Genomic DNA, 21,587 nt, shown 5'->3' on the forward strand with positions numbered 1-21,587 from the left:
AACACGGTCCGGCCCCGCACATACCACTGTTTTGGCTGACAAGTATCGCGAACACTGGAGAGAAAGCTTCAAATTGGCCAAGAACGATCTGCAAGCGGCGACGCCTGACGGTGAAAGCAAGAAACGCAACGACATTCGGTATATAACCGATATTTCGGAGCAGCGTAAGAAATAGACGACGAAAAACGTAAGAAGGATGCCCGTCTGTTTATAGAACGCGCAACTGGACCGAGACGGTGTCACCGTCTCGATACAAACGTTCTGCCGCACCGAATGCGCTCGATTCTGCGGGTTGTGTGGTGACCGCTGCAAGCATATATATGGCAGTACGAAAGCGTACTTCAAGAGCGAGCGCGAAGGAGGCCCTGTGAGTGACAGTGTATAGGTCACGGGCAACGCCACCTCGCGTACTCGCTCAAGGTGGTTCGCGTCGAAGGAGTACAAGAGCGTTGCTGGGGGAGGCCAACGGTTCCAGAGGCATCGACGTGGAAGCAACGACCTCGGGCGAAGCTCTTCCATTTCGATTTGATTTATTTGTGTGTTCTTTATTTTTTTAAGTGGGGCTCGCCTTAGCAAACGTGCCGAGCGTGGGCGACATTGCAGAATCCCCTCTGCTGACAGCAAGAGGCTGATCTGTTCAGCTATCCCGGCTTGGCTGCGTTATTTGAGTTGATGAGTTATTTCTCTGCCAGAACAGATACATCTTGTAGGTGCTCAGCCAAGCTCCAATTAGGGTAGCGAAAAGCAGTGCCTGCTTTCTTTCTTTCCTTCCTCTGTCTCTCTATTCTAGTTTGCGAAAGTGGCGAACTTGGCAAACAGCGCAGACGACCAAAGTCGTCGACCATCTTTCTAAAGCAGAGGCGGCAGAGCAAACGACGGCGCTAAGCGGTTCCTCGTGTATTTTGGCATTGTTATAGACGTAGCAGAAACGCGCTTGTCGCGCTACCGATGCCCATGAGAGCACATTCGTTGTAGTATTTCAAAAACAACGCAGCGCTTTCAGTGTACCGCTGCTCATCGGTCAAGACTAAAACCCATAACGTGCAGATGCCACGTTTTCCGCGATGACAGAACCGACCGAGTGCTACAGTCTCGCCGTCTGCTCAGGGCTACGCCGAACAAAATGCGTCTGCTTCCGCTTAGGAACAGTTCTTTCCGTATGGGCATGTCACAAAGCTTCCCGCTTCCTCGACCATCTTTGAGAACTCCTGACCCAGAACCAGATACTATATGATGCAAAGGCGAACTGGACGAGTCACGAACAACCCGGTATAGACGACTTATAGATTAAGCAGACGGTATATTTGCATCCCCGAATAAGATTGGCGTGAGCTCGACCGGAAACCGAGTGATCATTCCGGATGACTGCACAGCAGACGTAAGATTTTATAGATACAGCTATAAATGACAACGTCGTTGTCATCTGCTTCATCGGCGGAAAATCGAGCAGACGATTCAGGATTTTCGTCTGCACCGTCGCAGCCTGTGGCGCAACTCGTTTTAGCGCGGCCTTGCTATGCCTGCTATGCCAACTTCCGTGCTAAGTGTACCGCGCACGACGCTGCCGGGTCACGAATAAACGTGCCGACGGGTTTTTATCTGTGTGTGCTACTGGAGGAGTAATGCGTATCATTTGTTTCGGTGTCACTATGCAAGCGCAATAGTGCAACCTAAGCAGACGAATGTTACGCAGAGACGGAAATAAGGCTATATACGTGTAGTGTCCGCTTACTTCGGGGGCGGGAAGTGCCCGACGAATGGGAGAAGAGAACAACGGTTACTGAAATCGCAATGACCGTCCGAAGTGTCCGCACTGTATATCTCCTCTTCCGCTTTAGGCTATCCCCTCTGCCTTTAGCGTCAAGGTAATTAACAGGTTGCTTAGCAGACGGATGGATGTTTCGGTGCAGAAGTGAGCTATCTGCATAGAGCGGCATCGTTAACCTTAATGGAAATTAGTTCCGCGTTAACATTAATCATGATGACTCGTTTCTCGTACGTCCATCATCACCTCATTTAGCGGTGAACAAACAGGGTATATCGGGTAACGTTGTGTTGCATTTAGGCAAACACGAGCAGCGACGGCGCCTGTAACGACAGCATGCGGAACTGTCCGCCTGGGGGCGCTCATTCTGCGTTCCACCGCGACGCGTTAAAGCTCTGCAGAACGCGGTCCCGAAAACGCGTACTATATCTGTACAAAGCGAGGAGAGGCACGGTTCAACGTTCTACATCTGCCGTATTGATAATAAAAATAATCCTACATCGCGGTGCGAGCGACGCGAGTGGTGATGTAAGCGGTACTCTATATATCGCGTAGCTACCAATTTCGAATTTCTGAAACTGCAGCTACCAATTTCGAATTTCTGAAACTGCCGCAACCAGGGTGTTGAACGCGCGACCTCGTTCTGGGAGACGGGACGTTCGACAGCATTCGCGGTGGGTAATCACGGCCGAGGATTGCCCATAACTCCGTGGAAATGGTTCTCTTTCTAAAAGGCGTCGTCAGTGAGCCTTACAAGGAAGCAATCGGCAAAATGGAATGATCCGCGGATTGAAGTATTGCCGCCTGACTTGTTCCCGAGCATGAATGTATACGGCGAAGCGGGTGCGCAGGACAGATTTCCAGCCCGTTCAAAGCGTCTCCTATCCGGCGTCTCGAACAACCGTGGCGGCGCCATAACTCGCCTCTTGGGCAATCCTTGCCGACGGCCAGCGTACGCATCGCTAAGTACAGCACGCACGAATTTTAGGCACCCACCGAGCGGGTCACGACCGCAAGATCGTGCTGCTGCTGCTGCTGCATCCTGCCGTGGCCGGAATAAGGTACAACAGGCGACGTCTGCACCTATTTGCAGGACCGGGAGATCGAACAACGGCGCCATCACGCGGCAGGTGCGACCGTGGCATCATCCATCGCGACGGCGTCATTATAACGCGCGCAGCGCCACCACCACCACCATAACAACCACTGCTAGCGTATACTTCTGGCTGCAGAGCCGCGAAAAAAGAAATAATAATAAGGAGCCCACCTCCCTTTCGCTACATCGCCGTCTGCAAGGCATGGCCGTGTTTTTGAACGACTGCACACATTGTCCGTCTGCTTTTTGTTCCGGCCAGCACGGAACAATCAGAGACAGACGTTTGATTTTCATGTCTCGAAACAACTGCTTAGGGGTCCCGAAGCTGGCACATTCGACCTTGCGGCGCCATCTTCCTCCGCTAAATATACTGGGCACGAACTTCAACGGGTCACGATCAATCGTGCCGCTAGCGACGTCTCCCCTTGCTCACCCCCGAGCAGACGCGATGAGGGGTCAGCTACGTCGAACCAAGAGATTACGTCACGACTGGCGGCAACGGCGTTCCCAGCGACCCCTGCCGGCAGTTGTACACAGCGCGTCCATCGTTCGTCCGAACGCGTGTTTCTGGGCTGTGTGCGTGCGCACGCTGAATCGTACGTATCCTTTGGATTGGCGAAAACAGAAAAAAAAAAGAAAGGAATGACAGATAATACAAAAGGCACAGCCAAATACTTCTTTCGCAAAGCTACACGGAACACGTCCTCTTGGTCGGCGTCCTTTTCTCGAAGAGATATTGTGGGTCGCGCGCCGCGTTCGCGGAGAAGCCTCGTTCGGAAGTCGGAAGTTGTAGCAGACGACTTTGTTGTTTGCAGTGGCAGACGACGACAAGATGGCGTGCCGGGTGCAGACGGGTAGCTTTCGAGATGGGGTTCGCCGCCTTCCCGGGCGCATGATTGAGAATGGCGAGCACGTCGCTGCGTTCTCGCGCCGTCTGCGTGAGCGGCATGAAGTTGCACTTAGGAGGCGGTGGTGGCGGCGCGCACGCTATCGCAGACATTCTTTGCTTTCGTTTTTCTTTTCTTCTCGCTGCCGCATTCTTGTAGCGTAGATACAGAGGCGATCGAGAGAGCGAGAAGCTCCAGCTGTGTCGCGCTATATGTATATTCAGGGGAGACGATAGAGCTTGGTGGCGCCGTCGGCTGATACCGTCGGCTTCCCAGCCGATAAACAAAAGCTTTTTTTACAGCTAATGAGTGTTATTTTATTTTATGGGTGTATTTCTAGTTCCCCAAGAAGGTCCTCCTGACACGATGCTCGCTTTGTGGCCGACTGCAGGCAAACCTGTGGCTTTGCTGAGTTAAATAACGCACGCGTCCACATGTAACTATTCCCGCCGCCGAGATACAAGGGGCTTTATTGCAATGACAAGCTTTCAAGTTACACAGGCCTCAAGTTCCCACAATGCAGTAGCAAATGCACTGGCCTATAATGAATCAATAAAGATCTTACGAATAAATAACACAAGAACGAAGTAACGCAGTGAACAAACAGTTTTATCATCGTGTGTGAGATTAAGCTGGTGAACAGCGCTCGCGTTTGTGCGAGTCTCAGTCGGCGAACACACATTTCTCTCGGAGAATATAACTACTTCATAGCCTATTAGCACGACTTCCGTACTTTAAAAAACACGTTCAATGAAAAAGGATTCATGAAAACACTCCGCATAACGTGCTTTCTTCCTTTTTTTCGCGCACGCGAGTACGCAGGAGCCGTTGAACAATCCCAAGACAAGTTTGTGCACAAAGAGTTATGCTTCTTCAATCGACTGACGATGATTCACAGCCGCAGGTAAATTGGCGGCGACATGTCATCTGCAACTTGTCGTCTGCGAAGCCTAGCAGACCCTCTGACCCGCCACCTGCGCGCTAGTGTAGGCATAAGCAAACAGACGACAGACGATACAATTTCGCCCACGTTCGCAAGGAACTGCGCACTGCAGCAGACGGTGGGTGGGGCTTCTGCGGCATGGGGTTTTCCAGAGGCACCAGCGTAGCCGATTCCTTTGTTTACTTGTCGGCCAAAAGGCATTTAAATGAGGGCCCGGTGCAAGAACGCCAGGTATTGATAGCCGATGTTACTCTCTCTACGGACGAGCCCTTTTTGTTTCTATTAAACTGGTCTGCACAAATGTGTGTGTGTGTGTGTGTGTGTTTATGTGTGAGAGAGAGAGGGAGAAATAATGGGATGATGGCTAAGTAAGTCAAGCGATAGCTTCTCGGTAAACCTGCCGATATCTGCTACTAAGGACACTTACTGTCAGCTCTGTTAATTAATATTTCGAGTTGCGTGGTTGATGTGACGTTGCATTGGCTCCAGAATCGGCGCCCGTTACAAAACTCGTTAAAACACTCATGAGAACGAACGTGTTCTGCACGTGGTATCAGGATGGGCCCAACGGGTTTGAAGCTTTTGTTTTGTTTTCATTCCCCATGTGCCTTTCGGCAAATCCTCCCGAAAAAAAAAAAAAAGCCACGACCTTTCATTATACTGTATCCGGGATCGGCTGAATTCAACTCGGCCATACGGCCATTCACGCAAAGTGGGGGGAAGCGTGAAAGAAAGCTTCGCCTTAAGAGGAAGCTTTAGCTCGGGTGGTCCTATCTAAATACACGTAAAAGGAGAATTCGTTTTTCTCGGCAACCACTGCACTAAATTTGACTGGGTTTGCGGCCTTTAAAAGAAAAACTTAAAATCTAGTGACTGTTGGTTTCGAATTTTTGAGTTAGGCCGTCAATATTTTATAAAAAATTGACAAAAATTGCAAATTTTCAGAAAACGAAACTATCAAGTTTACAACTCTGTAACTCAACAAGAAAAAATGATATCGCAATTCTGTGAATTGTCTGATAGCACATCTAAAGCGGACAAAATTGGTATGTTACACATGAACCTCAAAAAATGTAATAATATGTAATTACAACTTTCGCAGAACCCTCGTAAACAATGTAATAAATTCACGTAAGATGTAAAATGACATATAATATTTGTCCGCTTTGAATGATCTAATGGATGCCGTTTACAGAACCGCGATATCTGTTTTTGATGCAGAGCTATTAGTTTGTAAACTTCATGCTTCTATTTTTTTCAAACTTCTGAATTTTTGAAAATCTTTCTAACAAAATGCAAGCCCTAAATCAAAATTCTGCTTCCAGCAGTCACTAGAATTTATCTTACTCTCTCAAATGCAACAAATTTCATTAAAATCGGTCCAGGGGTTATCTCAGAAAAACGTTTTTGCGTTTTTACATGTATTTGAATAGGCCGCGTCGGAGTTGGGCCCGAGCTAAAGCTTCCTCTTAAGGAAAGGGCACCAGAGTTCACCTTTAAGTGCCGTCTGCATAGTAAATTTGCGTAACAATACGTCTGCTCCATCGTGCCATCCGGGAGCTGGTCCGCGCGAACAGGTTGGAAGAACCGGCGCACGTGAAGAACAACGACGAGATACCCGAAAATGGAGAGCCATTAACGCCAATGCTTTCGAGTGAACGGCCGATGCATATAGAAACGCGCGCTGACCAGCCCCGTAGTGCCGTCTTTAAGGGCATTTGTTATCTTTGTCCGCCGGCTTGCTCGAGCAAGCGCGCGTGGCCGCGTTTTACTTGGTCGTCAGCCCCAACGAATGTGGGGCACGGTCAGCGCTTATGCATCACTACTTCGCTCTTTCTTTTGTTTTCTACCCTTTCCTTTAACTCCGAAACGAAGATGTTATCGCCTTCACTGTGTCCTTCGCCATGCCGATTGGGTTCTGGTGTTTTCTGCTATCTTCCTTCTTCGCAGCAGCAGAAGGAGCACTTTGGAGCACTTTGGTTGATGTGTGTCAGTTTATGAGCAAACGAAAAGGGCAGGAGCAGTTCGGAGCAGACAAGTTGGAATGCATTTGGTTTTCGGAGCAGACGACAGGTTGGCTATCGGGCTGACGACGCATTTCAGAAGACCAATACTACTGCTCGCAAATTTACGAGGCGTCGGAGAAACGACAGATATCCCGAATAGATGATAGCTTGACGGCTATAGTGACGCTCAGTTGAAGTGGGTTGCGTGGGCGAAGCAGAACAGACGATCTCTTGCTTTCGTGGTCATGTCCAAACAAACCTCCTCGCCAGCGCCACACTGAGCTGACTTTCCTTTGGGAGAAGACAATAAATTCGCGAGCGATCTACAACAACCAAGAAACAGGGTGACGCACTCGGGTGATTAGTAAACTGGGACAGTCACCGCACGCGTCGAACAGACGATAGCTAAAGTGTGCGCACCATATCTTGACCAGAGGATAGATCGAGTGCGAACCAAGTCCCCGACCCAGACGACAGTTAAAGCAGATAAAATGGGTTGGGAGTACGGCAGTCAACGCACACGACGTCTTCTGACGACAGCGCAGACGATGCGTAGGCAGCAACGCACCCGCAAGAGCCGTCTGCTGCGTGACCGCAAATGAGATCGTCTGCGAGACTTTCCCACGGCGTAGGCCGTTGATGGCAGCTCGCAATGAGCTCGTTGCAAGACTCCAAAGCGTGCGAACTTGAGAATGCGATTGCGGACATCTTGCTCGACTGCGTCTACGTGGCCGTCTTCGCGTTTCTCGGCGCGAGTTCTTTTATTTTCATTTCGGGCTTTGTTCGTCCGCAATCCTTGGCCCGAACACGATGAAAACAACCGAAAGCGCTGCAAAACTGCTTTGACCCACAAAAAGGAAAGAGGCTCATAATGCTTTCACTTCCCCACGGACAGCCAACCTACTTTACTTTCAGTGGATAAAATCCAGCATGCAACCCAAAGGCCGAGGTTCTGACATTATATGCCTGCCTTACGAAGTGTCACAAACAAAAGGCAAGTAAATCAACGCGCCGGGTTCAAGCGACACAGCTGCAACGCGATCGCCTGTTGGCACAGAGATGTCAAAGTTGGAAGCGCGCGCATGCACACACAAACACACACAAACACACACACACACACACACACACACACATACACGCACGCACGCACGCACGCACGCACACACACAAAACTGATGCGTCAGAAAGTTGTCAAAAGTCGGGTATCTATAGAAGTCGCTCTTGACGAGTCACTGCGAGAGTTGCAGTTCCACAAAACGAGAGCAGGAACTACGATCTAACTTTATACGGGAGATGTATGGAGAACCACGCGCCGAGCCCACTGCAGAAGTGTATCGTCTGCTACTCGCAAATCTACTACCATCGTCTGCTACCATCGTCGTCTGCATCACAAATGACACAGCGCGGCCGCATGTGAACATCGTCCGCACAACAAAAGGTACAACGCTTACTCAGCCCCCTCGCACTTTACCCTATTACCACTCGGCTTCTTAGTATGCCAATGTCCTCCTGCTCTTGTTTCTCGTGTTCATTCCTTTAATGGAATACGCTATCACGCGCAAAGTTGCCGAGGCCGAAACACGGCGCCGGACAACGCCCATCGCGATTCGGACACACTGACCGCGTATCTGGCAAAAAAAAAAAAAAAAAAAAGCCAGCCGCAGCTTATGCGGTGGAGACGCTGGAAGGTGCCCTATTAGCATCCCCCTCGGGGCTTCCGTATACCAGCGCCTAGGCCTAATGCCTTTCCATTGTTAACGACGTATATAGGCGGTGCGGCAGGCCTTTCTTTTATAGCATGCATTTCGCGAAAGGTGTGTGTGCGGGCCGCGCCTCCTTTGGCAATCCGCCGCGCTGGAAAAAAAAACAAAAAGAAGGAAAGAAATAAAAAAGGGAGGGACGGACGGACGGTGTTGGTTCGTGCCGTGCATCAGCGCAAATGGGGGGTGTGCGCACAGGCCGCTGGCGACGCTTTGTGGTATAGCAATCTGGTAGGCCTAACGCGGACGCCCACACAATGGCAAAAAAACGAAGCACGGCGTGAACTTCCCAGCACACGGACTCGTACGCTGCTCGGGCTATGCGGAAACCAGGAATCGCGAGCTATAGTGTCGCAAATTCCTCGGAGCCATTGCTCAGAGTCATTCCGCTCTTCTTCTTTTTTTTTTTTTTTCAAAGGCAAGTAACGTGTTACGGGAAGTCAGGCTTCGGGATCTGGCGTCGTTACTCAATCCTCAAAATCTCACTTTTCCTCCTCCTTTTTTTTTGTGTGTGTGGCATCGCATATGTACTATCATGTAAGAACCCGCGCAGTCTTCTACATCATCATCATCATCATCATCAGCAGCAGCAGCAGCAGCAGCAGCAGCAGCAGCAGCAGCAGCCTATTCTTTGTCTACTGCAGGACGAAGGCCTCTCCCTATACGATCTCCAATCACCCCTGTCTTGATCAAGCTGATTCCACCTCGCGCCTGCTGCAAGCATTCTATATAGGCAGCGCCTAACAGTGAGGCATACATTTGTCGCTGCAACCTGCTCACTCCCTGGGTACCTCGCCTTCCTGCAAGAATATGCGGCTTTCGATGGCTCAGTGGCTAAGCATCCGTCTACGCTGTGAGCGGCTGTCTTCACGCACCAGTGGCGCTACCTGATTTGTACAGGGAAATGGCGATACTGCCAGTTCTGGATAATAGGTGACCAAATAACACTCTATTACGATTTTTTTTATCACGTGAGGCCAATAAATACTCTTAAAAAAGGAAACGATGGTACCCAAATACAGCCGGAAAAGCTCGTCCGACGTGCAAATACGATCGGAGAGAACGGTATGCTGTAAGCGCTATTTTACGGTAATTTCACGGTCTACGGCTTTATATCGGGCCTTCGCGTCCTGGGCAGTACGAAGTTATATTTCCCCCCTCCAAAGATAAATAAAGAAAAGTAAAAAAAAAGAACGGGGCAAGTAACCCTCCGAAGCATTGCACAAGCTCGCCTTTCTGCACACTATATATAAGAGACGCCAGCCACTAAGTGCACCTCACGGACACCCGCACCAAAATCACCAACGTTTCCAACAGCGACGCTCTTCCGTTGTGTACTGCAATATTTTGCAGATTGTCCCTTTCTGTTTATTCATTTTGAACACCAAAGTGTTTCATGCTGGGGTCCACCATTAGCATCTTGCAACGGATGCGACGTTTTTACGAACTCGTAAAATATGCTTCTCGCTCCACAGGGATGGCGCCGTTATCTGGTAAGCGGTGAAGCGAAGCACGCGAGTACTCCATCACGACACTAAAGAGCGCAGACAGTGGGCACTTCGGTTGTCTCGGCGCAGCGGAGGCTCCAACGCGGTGTAGCCCGGTGTAGGCGGCGTAGGCCTTCGGCTGAGGGGACGGCGCAGTTTCCGCACACGGTTTGTCTTTCGCGTCCGGCTAAATCTGTGACGCCTCGTCGCCTACACGGAGTTGCAGCTTGAACATGCATCGACAGTGCTTGCACGCTGCCTACGGCTTCGCTTGTAATAGCACCAACTATAGGAAAACCGCTGCGCTAAAGAGCAGCACACAAAGGCAATGGCGTCGACGAACGAATCTCGCTTCTTTTTTTCCCGCGCTCTCCATCGCATATCTCGTGCACGACTCTGCGCACCACACATCCAGGGAGAACAACGCTTTCTTAAAAAGGAAAACCCAGTAGGCGTGGGCCTGTGCGTGCGTGTGTGTGTGTGTGTGTGTGTGTGTGTGTGTGTGTGTGTGTGTGTGTGTGTGTGTGTGTGTGTGTGTGTGTGTGTGTGTGTGTGTGTGTGTGTGTGTGTGTGTGTGTGTACGTGCGCGCGCGCGCGCATTCACACCTGCGGTATGCGGCCTACCGCGGGTACTAGACTCCGGCGTTTTCGCCGCAATTCAGACGCGAACGCGCCTCCTGGTTCGCACGCACCATTAGCGCTTTATTCTTTGTGTCTTTCTTTCCCTCTTCTTTCTCTCAGTGACCTGCCATATATGGGCCTGGTATGCGCGCGCGATGCTCGTGTGAAAGGACCGGCCTGCCGTTCCCATTGTCAGAGCGGCAGTCGTACAATGCTGTATACATAGTATACGGCCTGCGCTTGAGGAGCTGTCTGTTTGGTGCGGTGGGCACTTTCCTCTCATTCTAGCCTGCCTGGACGTGCAGGGTTCAATGAACTGGAGTTGGTTCCTTGCAGCTTAGTTAACGTCAAAATACTGGGCTAGTTAAGCCGGACCCGCCGTGGTTGCTCAGTGGCTATGGTGTTGGGCTGCTGAGCACGAGGTCGCGGGATCGAATCCCGACCACGGCGGCCGGATTTCGATGGGGGCGAAATGCGAAAACGCCCGTGTACTTAGATTTAGGTACACGTTAAAGAACCCCAGGTGGTCAAAATTTCCGGAGTCCTCCACTACGGCCTGCCTCATAATCAGAAAGTGGTTTTGGCACGTAATACCCCATAATTTAATTTTTTTATATTTTTTTTAGTTAAGCCGGCTCTGGTCGCGATTCGAAATGTAAGCCGAAGCACGGACAAGGACGAGCTCTTCGACTTTCAACTATAAGAATCTTCACTGCAAGTGAGGTAACATACGAGTTGCAGAACGAAAATGAACGAATGAAGAAAAAACAAAGGCGGGCAGCACGGGTGCAATGCAAACGAAAAGGTGATTTGTTAATCGCCTAAATCACGCATGCTTCCCTAGCGCGTCACATCGGTCACTTCTATTTTTCAGTTTAGGCAGGTTAAATGTTGATTTCATTTTGACTCGAAACGCTACACCTGAGCGCTTTTAAGGCTGTACCACATTGTGCAATCTCAGCAACAATAAGTGCTTTCTGTTGGTCTCTCGCAGGTTCGGCTACCGAATGTCCTTGAGACTAAGCAAGGCGTTGTTTTGGTCCTGCCGATTAACCCAAGTGGCCACTTACTCCCGATATACACTGGACAGCACGGGGTTTTACGAGCCGCCGCGTAATCATTCGGGAAAGAGTGCTCGATAATGAAAGCTAAATTTTCACGGCGCGTAAACGGCCCAGAGAAGGCGTTGTCACCGCTCCAAGACGAGGCGCACCGGCGACTTGCTTGTTGCTACTGCTCGCTGTATGCATGCAATCATAATGCACGCCCTCGTGTTCAAGGGTGTGTGTGTGCACCCGGACAAGCTCCTGGCGCTTGGAAAAAAAATAAGAAAAAAACAGAAGACGAGCGTGGTATTCCCACACGACAGCTGCCGCTTCCTTGGTTTTCCCCCCCCCCCGAGGATCGAGGAAGAGTTTTGACGGCCTTATGCTCGTGCCGTCTCGGTTCTTCGAGTACTCGTAGAGCCACCAAGGCCGCTGTCTCTTTGCCACGTATATAAATATATATATAAACATATAGTATGTTAATAATATGCTAATATATATAAACATATATATATGTTTGACGGCTTTCAGTTTGCCGTCAAACTTCTTCGGTTTGCTGATTGCCGGAGTCCCAAATGTGAGCGGCCGAGTTGGTGGTGGTGCCACCTGGCGGCGCAGAGCTTTACCAGACAAACGTGCAGCTGCTATTGCAGTAGCCAAGCGCATTCTACTTCACAGCTGGCATAAATTTTCGTCAGCGGCGTAATCACGAGCGCATTGCCTCTTTTAAACGCGTTTTTTTTTTTGTACATGCACATTCACGGAGCACGAAAACGCGTCTATGCGGCATTGTGGTTCGACGAAGCGTCACAAGACGTCGCTACCGGCGTCCGGTAAACCCGGTATTGCGCAAAACGCTACTGCGTATATCGGAATACCGGAAACGCTGGAACTCTTGTCACGACGAATTCGCAGACCTCGCTGCTCGGTCTGCGTATGGTTTCTCTCGCGGTGGTTATAACACTAGATAACTTTATCTTGTTCGCAATTGCGGTTTACCGGCTTACCGGAGCAGTGAAGGGCAGCAGTATAGCTGTGTTTGAAACGTGTGTTTGAAAAAAAAAATGCTGTGTCGCATAAGCAGTCTCCGTCGAAGGATAATCATAGATGGATTGCACGTTAATAATTATGTCGCCACCAACGCTTTATGTTTAAAGCGCAAACTTTAGCGCGGACGCTGCTCTATATTAGAACTCTTTTAAACGACAGGCCTTCATAGGCGGTCCGAAATTTCGTTGCGGTCGGCCTTTAAAGGCCAGTTGCAGCGTAATATAACTTGATCTCGTTTAGTTACAGATGCAGTAAGGAGAAATACAAAGATAAGCTGCATTAGTAAGTTACGCTTCTGCAGTAACAAAACAAACACTGTTGCCGTGATAGGAGGCTAAGCAAGCCAGAAAAAGACTATATAACGACATTTGGCGTCGTGGTGACGTTTCCGCACCATCGCGCCGTGACGTAATAGATTTTCACGGCATTTTCTAGGGTCCAGAACACTGTTTATCCATAAAGAAGGACTACATCGCATCTTTAAGGCATTAGGGACGCAATCGAGCAATTTCCTAAGACATTTTCTACGCCAAGACGGCGAAAATACGACCAAAATAACTTTGAAATTCGTGACTGTGAGGACCGAGGTATACCGGCGCGGAGACTTCGATCAATGAAACCCAGTAATACAACAACGACCGCCCGTTTTTCAGTGGTGCAACGATACGGTGTAGGGCTCAATTACACGACCGTGCGGAGCTGGTAGACATTTTTCATTCCCGCAGGCGGTATCAAAAGAACTGCACACGTGACGTGAGTTCTAAAAGCGTCTCCGTGACCCCCGCGGTATTTAATTAAAGCGCCGCGGAATCTCCCACATTTCGGAAATAGGTAGAGATAAGAGTTCTATAAAAAGAGAGCAACGGCAACAAGCACAAAAACACACACAAAGAAAATGAAGAAAAAGAAACATTCTCTTCGCGTGAGGAACGCACCTCGGCAGATGTGCGGAGCCGATAGCAGACGACACCCACCACCGAATGGGGCCGTGTGTGGCGTGGCAGACGAAAACCCGTCCGTCGGTCTCCGTCTGGTTGCGTGGTCGCAGACGACACGATTGCGGACGGCGCTACAGTACCAGCAGACGGCACGCAACATCTTGCGGCCCGTGTTGGTGCTGCTATTTTTTGGGGAGCGAACGGCGTCGTCCCTAGCGCCCCAAACAAACGCGCTTGTCTGACGTCATGCTACGCCGAGCAGGTCCGGCACGAATATGCCTACCGGCCGTCGGGACCAGACCAGGTAAATCCGTTTGGGAAAACGCGCTTAAGCTGAGGCAATCTTGAATCTTAGCAACGCACCGTGAAAAAGAGCAAGTGGCCGTACGAGCAAGGCAGTTCTCACTCGTTGTATTTTTTTCCCCTTTAGTTGCCAGCGCTCGGACCCATGTCTGTACCGTCGCCTGCAAACAAAAAAAGCCGACGACAGAAAAATAAACGTTAGAGGTGCACATATGGGAAGACGGACGTCGTCTGCAAACACGGAGAGCAGAAGTGAAGGAAAAAGAAAACACACACAAGCGAAAAAAACTCGTTTTCGCTACGTCTTTCGCTGACCACACAGGGCATGCGTCTTCTCCGTATCCGTTCCTTGATTCGTACAACCTTGCTGCGGGTTATGGTGGATATACACACACACGCCAATTACGTCAGCGGAGATGGGGTCCCATCCGGCACGGGATGAATTAGCCGCACACGGCGCAAAGACTACGTCCATCAGTTGGAGCTATTTGTGGAGCGTAGCAAGAATAGGTCACGAGAATCGGGATGACGGGCAATTAGTGTTTGGTCCGAGCAAACACTTATTACCGCGCCAATCCGTTTTGCTCATATGACGCACTCGAAAGCGGAGCAAACAATCCGTAAGCTAAGATTGGAGCGGAACCAGCGTAATGCCTATCCTATAACTGCGCTATATACGTAAGCGCTTGCGTCTTATTTTAGTGGAAGTTGCAATTCCCTCTTAGACGTTTGTTTCGCGTTTCGCCAGTTGCTTTATGTTGAACAGTAACAAGGTGTGCCGAGGTTCAGAGGCAGATTCCCGTAGAAGAAGATATGAAATTCACTTTACTATCCTAGCCTCCGATGTGACCCGTTGAGTGAAGTTTGTCTATGGCATATTTCATTAACTGAAATTAGAGCACAGATACACACACACACACACAATGAAATATCTATGTATATATACGCACACATGCTGTATGTGTGGACGAGGGAGATGCTGACTTTAAATGCGCGACCTTGTGCTCAAACGCGGAAATGTACAAAACTCTAGCCGCCGGGTTTTCTAGTTCATACTTACCGGGACTCTATGCCCTTCAGCGTTGGCTACTCTCTCAAGCATACAAGCGTCGCCGGCGATTCTTGTTACCGTAGAAAGTATCTCGGAACAGGCGGTGTTGAGGTTCATTCTGTGCGTTTGACGCGTAATCTGCGCTTTCTTTGGAAAAAAAGATAATAAAATGAGAGACAGAGATTAACTATTTCGTTACCGCGCCTATGGAAACAAAGTTGCTTCTAATGTTGCAAGCAGCGACTGCCGCTGAACAGCGGTGGCCGGCTTTCAGTGTAGCCAGCGGGTGAGAAGCTGGGTGCGAACATGGCTACCGACAAAGACGGGGTGTGTAATACGAGAAAGCGTCGCATTCCTTTTTTTTTTTTCACGGTCGTGCGGCGGTAGCGGAACGCCGGTGGCTGCGTGAGAACAGCCTGCATATCCGTCCAGTGACGTATAGACGCGTTTTTCTGTTTCTTTCTTTCTTCCTTTTTTTATTTTTGGCTGCAAGGCAAGAAAGGTCACGGCCGACAGAACAGGACACAATGGAGCCGTCCTCGCCTCCATGCGCGACTACCGCTTACCTTGCAAGAACAGGGCGGAATGTCCCGCACAAGACAAAGATTCGAGATCGGACCGTTGCAATGAGAGGAAATTGGATTCGCATTTCCGCTTCGACGTGCGCGTTAATCTGCGCTGCGCTCATTTATTCGTCTTCGGTGTAGCGTGGCAAAACCGGCGGTGTACTCTCGGGAAAGAAAAATAAAGTTTCGCAGGACAAAGAAAGAACGCGAGGCCTCCCACGAAGCCGTCTGCTATCCTCGCAAAGTTCAGTAGCAGACGACAAGTATGTTTCGATAGGAAAGCCTGTATTCAGCGACGTCTGCGACAGTTCCGGCCGGTTCGAGTGCAGACGACAAGTCTGCTGCATAACCCTTGGCATGCTGTTTAAGCGAAGCCTTCTTAGTGTCTTCCCTCTACTATGCGGGCGTTGGCTGTTTACTTGCCATGTGTGCCCACATTCTTGGCCAATCCCGCAAGATACGTATGTTCCACCGGTCACGTTCCCGAATGGACAGGCAAACAAGAGACAAGAAGTGAAGCAGTTTGGCAACAGAAGCAACCGAAAAAAAAAGTTAAGGTATGGGGTTTTACGTGCCAAAATCACTTTCTGATTATGAGGCACGCTGCAGTGGAGAACTCTGGAATTTCCGACCACCTGGGGTTCTTTAACGTGCACCTAAATCTAAGTACCATGGGTGTTTTCGCATTTCGCCCCCATCGAAATGCGGCCGCCGTGGCCGGGATTCGATACCGCGAACTCGTGCTCAGCAGCCCAACACCATAGCCACTGAGCAACCACGGCGGGTCAGAAGCAACCGAGTGTGGAGAAAAAAGTGAAGTAAACAAACAGGGTCCAAAGCGGCATTAAGCGACAAGCATTGAACCACATAGAAGTGATGGCATCTTCAAATACTGTTGTTTCTGCACACTCATTAAATTTTTCATTTGTGTGGCCAATCTCGTTCGTGGGTATGCGCCCGGTTAAAAGGAATCAACATAATCCTTTTTTTTTTTTTTGAGAACATCGAATAAAGCTTCGATTATCGCTGATTCACAGATATGCGTGGGATATGCCGACATTTAGCGACTTACGGTTCAAGTGCAGACGACAAGCATGCTGCATTTCTTGGAGTGCTATTTGGCGACGTCTGGTAAATTTGGTTAAGCGTTATAAAGATTCATGACGGATTACTACGGTGTGGTTACGAAACTCTGATCGATGCGCATCTCTTACACAATGTCTGCGACAAAAGTGCTACCATTAATACTTCAACGTCGGATCCTGCAGCGGCCTTTGCAAGTATTACTCCAGCAGACGTCTCCTTGGCCTCGCACGAGAAGCCAAAATACACGTAGAGCTGCTCTGCGTGACTGTTGCATTTGACGCAAACGCACAACGGCGTGAAAGGCGGCCTCCTCGCCCTTGCTTCACACATACTTAGTTCGCAGTAACTTTTGACTGGTCCGTCAGTTGACTGTTGCAAGAGTTGCTTTATGTTGCCACTAAATTCAGTAGTTGCGCGTAAGAGTTCGCGCTTGACGAGACACGCCGTGAAATAGCTCTAAGGTGTCACATAGCAGCAGGCACGGCGTCATCCAAGTCAAGGAAAACGGGGAGGCTTCAAGAGAGCGTAAATCATCACAAACGGTTTCGTCTGCTCGATGCCGAAAGAGCGACAAGATGTCTCGGAGAAAAGCAAAAAAAGTTGCGCAAAGATGGCCGCCTGCTTGTTCCTAAAAGCAGTGATGGGAAGCCTTCTGGAAAGCAGAAGTCTTCCACGTCAAGAACAATCGGTGGCGCCTGAAGCTGGTAAAGCCGTCAAAAATATGCAAATAAGAAAAAAACTTTAAAATAAAATAATGCGATTCAGCATGAAGTTCGCCGAAAATTTTCGCTTGACTTTTCATGGCACTTCCAGATAGCTCAAGTGTGCATCACGTAACAAGCTCACGGCGACTCCATGGAGTAATGGCGAATCTCAAACTGGGGCTGTCGATGACGTCACTTCCGGTACTATCTGGACAGGAAATGTGTTAGACAACCCCCCCCCCCCCCCCCCCCCTCCACACACAAACCCGAGGACGACTGTTTTCTGCGTTAATAAGAATCGTCGTCTGCATCAACCCAGATCGCGCACGCGTGCCTTCTGCTGGTGGCGTGGCCCAGCCACTTCCGATCCGCCCCGCAGGCAGAGATCGTTTAACCGAGGAAGTGGTGCAACGTCGTCGGTAGTTGGCGCTTTTCGTTCCGTGCGGCCCTAACCGCAAGGCGGCGGTAGCAACAGTTGTCCCGCTCGGCCGGCCGCCCGTTCACCCCCCACTTTGCGAGGAAACCTCAATTAAAACGATCCACGGCTTCTCGGAAATGCGAGGCACACAACATGCGCGGGCTAGGTGGCGTTCCTTTATCGCAGCCACGCCAGCACCACGCGCAGCGAGATCTCTCGTCTAACTAGAACCCGATAGGGGGCGGCAACGTAGCTTGTCTTTTGTGTGTTTCTATCCCGTCACCGAAGATGGCCTCTGCTTTATTAAAGAAGCAAAACGACAGGCCATTCACTCCGGGCTTCTTTCATTCCTTCTTTCCCGTCATCGATGAGAGCACAGCGCGTCGCCCATAAAAGGTGCCACTAGTTTTCTTCTTCATTTTTTTTTCTTCACTTCGCACACTAACTTCTCGGCCGTGCATCGCTAGGCGCGAGAGGAACATCACACGCCCGTTCGGCCGCCCCCTTAAACGAGGCCCCCCTGAATATAGCTGGCCGAGCTAGCAAGCAGCCAGGCATGCTTGACTGTGAGCGCCCGCCGTGGCATAATCGCTTCTCTCAAAGCGGATGTCTGCGCTCCCCAAGATTTGGGTCACGGGGTTTCTTCGTCGCCCCATCTACCCCCTTTTTTCTTTGTTTCTTTTTCCTCGTGCTTGTTTCGCATAAGTGCAGCTCTTTTGATTTTCTTTATTTGATATTCGTAGCCACCCTACCGCTTCGCAACCGCTCGCCTTCGAAGTTTTTTTTTTTTTTTGAGAACTGGAGAATATCTCGCGAAGGAGGGGGAAAGAGAGATTGAGAAAGAGGATGGAATTCATTTGAACATCTCCCGCGGTCCATACCTGTCCCCTCTCCCGCTCAAACTCCTCACTTTCGGTGACCAGTCGACTCGGAGGTGTATGCGGCCGTGCGCCCGTTGTCAGGACTTTCGGTTTCCACGGCTTTTGTGCTCGTTGTGCGTCGTGTTTTCTCGTATTTTCCACGCCGACACTGGACGCCCTCCCTCCCCCCCTTCCCAACACCGCACCATGTCGAAAAATCGGAGAGGAGGCTTGAGTGAGAAAAGCACTTCTGCTGCGCGCGTGCGACGGTGTGAGGCGCGCGTTCCGCCACTATGCTGTTTTCGGTAGCGCGTCGTCGTCGTCTGCTCCCGTCTCCGTGCTTCACAGTTGTGCGTCTGCACCCACTTTGTTGTGTTTCGTTCGGCTTCGCGGGTCGTCTGCTCTGGTCGTCTGGGACGCCTTCGACTAGCCGGTCGTCTGCCAGCCGGTCACGTTCCCAGTCGAGGCAGGCTTTCTTTCTGAGTGAGTGCAAAACATTTGTCTTTATTTGTTCAATGCCATCTGTAGCTTGATAAGCGAGATACAGAACTATGTTTGCTGTTGAATCACTGTTAAGCTAGAGCGTAACGTTTCCTCTGTCTACGAGATGCGCTTTGTGTGAGCCCGCTGGACCGTGCGACCTCTGCACGTGTGTTGAAAATGAGTTTTTTTCTCGTTTTCGGTGGTCGCAGTAAGACGGACAGGATATGACCGACACACGTCTTTAAGGTATCACACCATCGGCCAGGCGTGCGAAAAGAGAGTACAAAAGAACGCAAAACGCATGCAACGAAGTTAGGATTTTCGGGTACATTTTCGATGACGGATGGATCGCCTGCATTGTCACACCACGTTGATGCACTCTATTATCATTATTATTATTATTTACTGCGACGGTTGACTTCGGAGCCTGCCGGTTGCAGCCTTCTGCATGAACTATTGCCCAAGTCCTACGCAAATAAACTAATCGCATAGAAATGATTCGGGGGCCCCTCCTCGAGACAGCAACGATGTCTACTTACAATCTCGCTCACCGTGATTTCACTTATGTCTTCCCCAGTGTTTTTGCCACTTCTGCCACTTGAAAAATGCAATGGGCACGTTTGGAGAAAACACCTCGGTGCATGCTGGGTTCTACAAGAGAGAGAGAGAAAGAAAATGACGTAACCAATGTCGTATCGCTAGTGTTCGGAGTATCGACGCGGGAAAGTCAGCTTGACTGGAGCAGTAATGCCACCGCACCAATCCGCGACAAGCAGACCGTCGGAAGAGACCCCGCGGACCGGGTAATTCGAAATGTTGCCGGCGTTATCGCCTTTGGTATCCCACAACGCGAGACGAATCGTTGTCTACCGACCGTGCGGGCCCGCAACCCACCAAGGTCAAGCTGCTGCTGGGAGCCCTTGCAGATGTACGGGCGGGATCTTTCCCATGCCCGTCGGGGGCCCCACGGAAAGGTTCCTCCCGTGCTATGTTTTCTTCTTACTCGGACGACCTCTTAACTAGATACACCTCCCTCCGCACATCTTTTTCTAAAGACCTCCGTGTCAATCTTTCCCGGCCCAGGCTGCACCGAGGCTTTCAGCTGTCACGTGCGCTGGAGCTATTCGTTCCCCCGCAGCTGACTGCGCACCCTTTCCCTTTTTGGTCTTCCTGTCGAAAACACGTGCTTGGTGGCCCCCTTGTGAACGTGCCGCCTAGACCGCCAACCCCTCCCCCCCCCTGCCACCCCAACCCCCTCCTCACACACACTTTGTTGTCTAGTGTTGGGGTGGTGGAGTCCCCCCTAGGCACCGGTTTATGAGTCATACAGCTGATTTCCATTTGAAACTTGTTGGGGACCGGCGTGAAGCGAAGGAAAGCAAACGGCCGTGCTCAAGCTGGCTCAAGACGGTAGAATAGAGGAGGGGGCGGGGAACCGGCTGAAGGGGGCCACACAGCTGATGCCAGGCTGGGGGGCTTGAGGGAAGGGGGGGGGGGGCGGTCACCTGTACCTCTTTCGACCTCAAAGAGCTCGGACACTTTCAACTGGCGTTCAGGTGAACGGTAGTTGACACTGAAGCACCGCACAACGGCATTTGAATATACCACGGGTATTAGAGCGTTTAAAGCGTGTAGCGCGAGATCCCAGGGACGTTGTGTTTGCCGATTATACCAGGGCGCAAACACTGCCTTGCTCGCCCCGCATCGTGCTAGAAAAGAAAAAAAAAAGGCGACAAAAAAGCAGATAAAACGAACGTGCGGGCCCAATATCTGGAGTACTTCGAAAAAGCGCCCCTCTAGTTCAGGACGAACTTGCGCACCTCATGGCGTCCGTCAAGGGGCGATCCATTTCAGGCTGAAGCAAACCTGTTCTATTTCTTACTATGGTAAAGCACTCAAGAGAACCAATGCTATGTCGTCGGCGAAACTGCAAGGCTGAAATCGCCTTTCGAAGAAACAGCAATCCTCCGGACGGCCAACTCGGCCAAGAAGAAAGAAAAAAAAAAGGTTTCGCTGCAATCATTGTTCCGAGGGCAGGTGCTTCCCAACAACACCTATAAGACTGTTGTTGACTGTTATATAGACTGTTGTTGTGCTTGCCCGCTGTGCAAGTTCAGCGTCCGGTCTCGGCGGCGAGGGCGACGGAGAAAGAGTTGACGCGACCCTCTGGACAGAGTTGCCACTCCCTGTGCAATGACCTCGCCCCCTTCCCTTTCGAGGAAGACGACCAAGTTGATGATGACGATTTATTGGCATCATCCCCTTCGAAGCGGGGCCGTAGCCTGCCTCGGTTAATCAGGTATACCGTACTTGTCATTCATTCTAGCATTTTTGTATGCATCTCCATAATCTTTTTCGTTTCCCTCAAAACTTCTCTACCTATCTTGTATCGACGCCTGTAACTGATCCGGTCCCATCAATTTCTTCCCTGGTGTACGCCCCAACCTCCCTTTTTTTCTCGCAAGGTATTCATGGTTTCTGCTTATCCGTAGTTTTATCCGATGAGAGAACGGTGGA

The 21,587-nt window shown here is 50.4% G+C and overlaps 1 protein-coding gene across 1 annotated transcript in view; it reads left to right on the forward strand.

Moving 5' to 3' along the window:
* Positions 1–21,587, forward strand: part of LOC139048860 (uncharacterized) — a 75,768-nt gene that overhangs the window by 27,707 nt on the left and 26,474 nt on the right. The gene's annotated exons all lie outside the window — the stretch shown is intronic.

The sequence above is a fragment of the Dermacentor albipictus genome, chromosome 8 (genome assembly GCF_038994185.2).
Source record: "Dermacentor albipictus isolate Rhodes 1998 colony chromosome 8, USDA_Dalb.pri_finalv2, whole genome shotgun sequence".
NCBI lineage: Eukaryota > Metazoa > Arthropoda > Arachnida > Ixodida > Ixodidae > Dermacentor > Dermacentor albipictus.